This window comes from Silene latifolia, chromosome 2 (assembly GCF_048544455.1).
Source record: "Silene latifolia isolate original U9 population chromosome 2, ASM4854445v1, whole genome shotgun sequence".
Classification (NCBI taxonomy): Eukaryota; Viridiplantae; Streptophyta; class Magnoliopsida; order Caryophyllales; family Caryophyllaceae; genus Silene; species Silene latifolia.
The window spans coordinates 112178854-112184526 of record NC_133527.1 but is presented as its reverse complement, the minus strand read 5'-3'; the positions used below and the strand labels follow the sequence as shown (position 1 = coordinate 112184526).

Below are 5673 nucleotides of genomic sequence, written 5' to 3'. Positions count from 1 at the left end.
AACAATACCACACAAAATCCACCTACAATGCCTAAATTCTCGTCACACTCTATACCCACCGAGGAGGATCTACCAAACGGTACTCCTACCCCACAACATCTTACCGGAAACTTTATTGCCAAGTCCGCCTTCATCCAACTAGTTGAGAGGAGCCAATTCGGGGGAATGCCTAGTGAGGACCCTCATTCTCATATGGAAACATTTTGTGATTATTGTGAAGCTATCTCTCAAACGGGCGTGACTCAAGACCAAATAAGATGGGTCTTATTTCCTTTTTCGTTAATCGGCACTGCAAAGCAATGGTTGAAGGGCCTTGATAAGACCACCCTTGGAATAGATTCTTGGAAGAAGTTAGCTCTCGCTTTCTACAAAAAATTCTACCCACCGGAGAAGACCAATATGCTAAGAGCTCAAATCACGAGTTTTAAGCAAAGGGATGAAGAGTCTTTGTATGAAGCTTGGGAGCGGTTCAAAGGTGTTTGTCGCTCATGTCCTCACCATGGACTTAGCGAATGGTTTTTAGTGCAACAATTTTGGAATGGTTTATATGAAGATTCAAGGAACATCCTCAATATGGGATCAAATGGAATGTTCACCGAAGTTGATGACAATCAAACATGGAACAAGATTGAGGAAATGGCGGTCCATAATTCGCAATATAGTAGGCCTCGCAAGGCTACTAGAGGAAAGTATGAAGTGGACACCGTTACTCAATTGGGTGCTCAACTTAGTGCTCACATTGACACAATCAACTTGAAATTTGAACAAGCTATGGCTAGACTTGAGGAAAGCTCAAAATCATCAAAGCATCATGTCAATGCCATGACGGCATCCTCATCAATCCCAAGCGGGATATGTGAGAATTGTGGAACCTTGGGCCATGACTCAAGTGAATGTAGGGGAACGACCGAACAAGTCAATGCTTTCCAAGCTTACAAAAGTGGCACCCCTTATTCAAATTTTTACAATGAAAACACCAAGTTCCACCCAAATCTCTCATACAAGAGCCAAAATGTCCAAAACCCTCAAACTACATACACTCCACCACCCATGAGAAATCAAAATCAAAGACCCTTTTTCAATCAAAACCAAGGCTACCAAAATCAAAATCCATACAATCACCACAATGACCAAAGTTTTGATGTCCAAAAAGCGGTCCTTCAAATGCAAAAAAATCAACAAGAATTCTTCACCCAAATGCAAAAGGATAGCCAAGCAAAGGATACCACCATCAACAACATTTTAGCTCACACCAAGATGTTGGAAACACAATTGACCCAACTAGCATCTTCAAGCTCATCAAGACAAAAGGGGCAATTACCACCTCAAGGTAACCCCCCTAGACATGAAACGGTTAGTGCCATTCACTTGAGAAGTGGTACAAGATATGAAGCCCCGAAGAAGCAAGTTGAGGATGAAGTTGTGAGAGCTAGTGAGAATGAAGTTGTGGTGGAAGGTCCCAAAGAAGGGGAATCATCAAAAGAAGAAAGTTCAAAGAAAAATGAAGACAAAACCAAAGAAAAGGAGCCCATTGTGATTAGACTTCCTTTTCCAAGTCGTCAAGCCAAGCCCAAATTTGATGATCAACTTGGAAAGTTCATGGAAATTGTAAAGAACCTAGAAGTCTCAATTCCTTTCACGGAATTAATCAATCACGTTCCGGCCTATGCAAAGTACATGAAAGATATCCTCACAAAGAAGAAGTCAATCCGGAAACTTGAGACTATCGCCTTCACTAAGGTGAGTAGTGCAATTCTTCAAGGGAGTTCACCTCCAAAGTTAAAGGATCCGGGAAGCTTCTCAATACCGTGTACCATTGGCGACACAACGATCAACAAAGCCTTATGTGATCTAGGGGCTAGTGTGAGTGTCATGCCGTACTCGGTGAGTAAAAGGTTGGGAATGGGAGAGCTCAAATGTACCAACATCACTCTTCAAATGGCCGATAGATCGACGAAGACACCGCTAGGGATATGGGAAGATGTCCCCGTGCGAATTGGGAAGTTTTTCATTCCGGTGGACTTTGTCATTGTTGATATGGAGGAAGATTCCAACATTCCAATCATCTTAGGAAGACCTTTCCTACACACCGCGGGTGCGGTAATTGATGTGAAACATGGAGAGCTCACTTTAGAGGTAGGAGATGAAAGCATAACTTTTAATCTTGACAAGACCATGAGAGCTCCTCGTTTGCATGAGCCATGTTTCATGATTGATCATTATAGCCGCAAAGATGAGAAGAAGAGATCGGAACTCCAATGGAAGAAGAAAGTTGAAGATACTCCATTCAAAGAGCAAGTGAATTATGAAAAGGAGAGCTTGCAAAGCTCATCAAAATCAACCAAGGAAGAAGAAGATGGCCTCATTGGCCAAACGAAGAAATTGGGAGAGTTGTCTCCATCCAAGCAAGAGATTTTCAATGATCAACTCAATGAAGTTTGTGGTCTTTGGGACGACGAATTTGAAGGGATCTTTAATCCCTACATTGGACATGCCATCGATCATGATCAACAACAAGAACCACGGTCTATTGAGGACCTCTACCACAACAATGAACAAGCTTTTAATTACTTCTTCGAGGTGTTGAGCAACATCAACAACACCTTGAACATGCCTCCTTGACATCTCATCAAGAATGAGAGTTTGGTGGAGTCCTCCCTAAACCACCACTTGTAAATATTTCTAACTCCCTAACTTACATTTAATTTTTGCATTGCATTTTTGTCATTTTTGGATTTTATTTACCTTGATCAAAATAATTGTCATGAAAAGAGAGAAGTGAGGGAGGGACTAATGATTTTAATTGATTTGTAGTGATTTACCTTAGTGTGGGGATGGGAATTGCCTAGGCTATTCACGCCTTAGTAGTGCCCCCACAATGAAGAACACAAGATTTGAAAGAAAGAAAGAAAGAATGTTAAGGAATGGGTTTGCGCAAGGATCCGTGTAATCAAGGAAGAATCCGAGCGGATTCCTGACAATCCGCCCGTCTGCAGAGGATCCGAGCGTCCAGCTGAGAAGACGCCCGTCTTGGGCTGTGCAAATATTGAAGAATTCCTGTCTGTTAATGAATCCGAGCGGATTTCTGGAAAGACGCCCGTCTCCCAGGATCCGTCCGTCTCTCGGTAAAATCCGCCCGTCTTGAAGTGAAGAAAAACAAGAAAAATCTCGGATGAGAATCCGTCCGGATTTCCCAAGAGACGCCCGTCCCTCAATAAAAATCCGAGCGGATTTCCCCAGGAGACGCCCGTCTTTAGGCGGGATTTTTTAAAATTTGAAGCTTGAAAATCCGAGCGGATTGCGCCTAATCCGCACGGATCGTGCCTGCATCTTCGAGATTTTCGTTTCTTTAAATACCCCCCCCACCTTCATTCATTCATTCATTCCTTCATAAACACTACTCATAACACCAAAACCCTCATCCTCTCCATCTCAAACACAAAAACCCTCAACAAAATCACCAAAACAAAATCAAACCATCCTTCAAACATCAAATTAATCACTCCATCTTCAAGAAAAATCAAAACCAAGCACAAAATCTTCACCCTTTGAGTCGATTTTTGTTCTCATAAAGGCAAAGCCTTTCACTTTCAAAATCGATTTGGGCATTCTACAAATTGAAGATTTTTGATTCTCTACTTGGTTTGTTCATCAAATGGCAAGAACAAAGGGAGCAACAAAGGCACCAAAAGCAAAGGCTCTCTCTCAAAGGCAAAAAGCTCTACAAACAAAGAAAGCTTTGGCAATGGTGGTGTCAACTCAAGCTTGGTAGTGGAACAACCTCAAAGCAAATTTCTATGGAAGCATCACCTTCTACTCCGGTAATTAATCAACTCTTGCATTATCCGGAGGTAACTTTCATCTCCGATGACCATAGAAATTCATTTGTCAAGTTTGCTATGAAACAAATTCAATCCACCAAGTTCATATGTGAAAAAACCTTAGAGAAGCTAGGTGTCCTTGAACAAACAAGAGTCTTTTTCAATGCCATGGGTTTGAAGAAATTGTTTGAAATGAAAGAAGTAACATACCCCTCCCTTGTCTTGGAATTTTTAAGTTCCTTGAAAGTGACAAAGGTTGAGAATAGAGAAAATATTGAGTTTCGTCTAGCTAACACTAGTAGACGCATTTCCTTTCCGGAATTGGGTGCAATTTTGGGTCTTAGCGATGCACATAAATTCTATAAGCAATATGGTAAGTACGATCCCGCGCCTCTTTGGGAGGCAATCTCCGGGAAGAAATATGAAGATTTTCATGCTTGTCGTGCTCTCTTGGTCCATCATCCGGGCATAAGAGTTTGGCACAAAGTTGTGGGAAATACCATAATTGCTAGAAGAGACACCAATCATTTCACGGGGCTCGATTTTATTCTCCTTGAATCAACCTTGAATATTGGAAGAATTCACACCAAGCCTTACAATTGTTTGAGGCTATTGGTTGATAGATGGCTTCATGTAGATAGTGGGAAGAAGGGTCAAACCGTAATTGTTAATGGCGGCCTTGTCACGGTCCTAGCCAAGCACTTTGATCCTAATTTCAATAAGGATAACAAGTACAAGGCTAAGGATGGTGGCCATCTTATTGATATGTCCACCTTGATTAACAAGTTTAAGTGGGTTGCTCACAATCCCCTTGATACCAAGTATGGGTGGCTTACTAGTGAGGCTCGTTCATTCACTTTACCCGCAAAGATTTGCCGTCTTAGTGTCCACCGGACCAACTATTTACTTCCCTAACCAAAGAAGCCGAGTACATCATTCAACAACAAAAGGGTGATCATGAAACTCCCTCCTCTTCCATTGTTATACCACCTTACCCCTATGATTATGAAGAGTTCAAACCGCAAGGAGTTGAAATTGGAAAAGATTATGTCACTCTTCTAATGCAAGCCATGCACAAGCAAGCTTATGAAGATCGGAAAAATGCTTATTTGGCTCAATATCCTCCCCTCCTACATCTAGCTAAGCAAGGACTCCTTGATCCATCTTGTCCTTTGCCTAGTTGGGCGGATAGAGAAGCCTTATTTCCGGGTGCATCAAGGGATGTGGTGGAAGGCAATGAGGTTGTTGGAAATGATGAGGAGATTGATGATAATATTGAGGAAGAAGCAAGTGGAGATGAAGAAAGGGATGGTGAAGATGGTGAAGATGATGATGAGGAAAGCAATGAAGAAAGTGCCAAGGAAAGTGGCAATGAGACCACTTCTCATGAGGGAAGTGATGGTGATAGTAGCATGATGGAAGACTAGCCTTGGAGATTCCTACTCTCCCACGGTTTGTCTATATCTCTTTGTATTTCATTTCATTTTGATCATTGTTGGTTTAGTCCTAGCAACACCAAAGGACTCACACCTCGGTTCCTTTGAGGTGTTCTTTATTGTTCCCATTTTTGAAAATCCAAAATGACAATCTAGTCTCATGCATAGCATGTGCATGAACTCCCCCATGTCTCGACATTAGCAATAGTGTCTTACTTGGTTTGGGGAAGTTAATGCATACGCAACGGGAGGTAATTTAAATTATCCTCTCCGTCATAACAAAAATCATGCATCATGTAGTATAGCTTAGTGTAGAATTGCATTTAGCATAGAAATCATGCATCACTCTTGCATAATTTCCATCATTTTGGCCATTGAGGACAATGCCCATATTAGTGTGGGGATGGGAATTCTAA

At 41.7% G+C, this 5673-nt stretch overlaps 1 non-coding gene across 1 annotated transcript; it reads right to left on the bottom strand.

Moving 5' to 3' along the window:
• Nucleotides 1-399: 399 nt before the first annotated feature.
• LOC141644592 (small nucleolar RNA R71) lies at nt 400-506 on the bottom strand. Its single transcript, XR_012544205.1, has one exon. It is a non-coding gene; the product is annotated as a small nucleolar RNA R71 (small nucleolar RNA).
• Nucleotides 507-5673: the final 5167 nt, after the last annotated feature.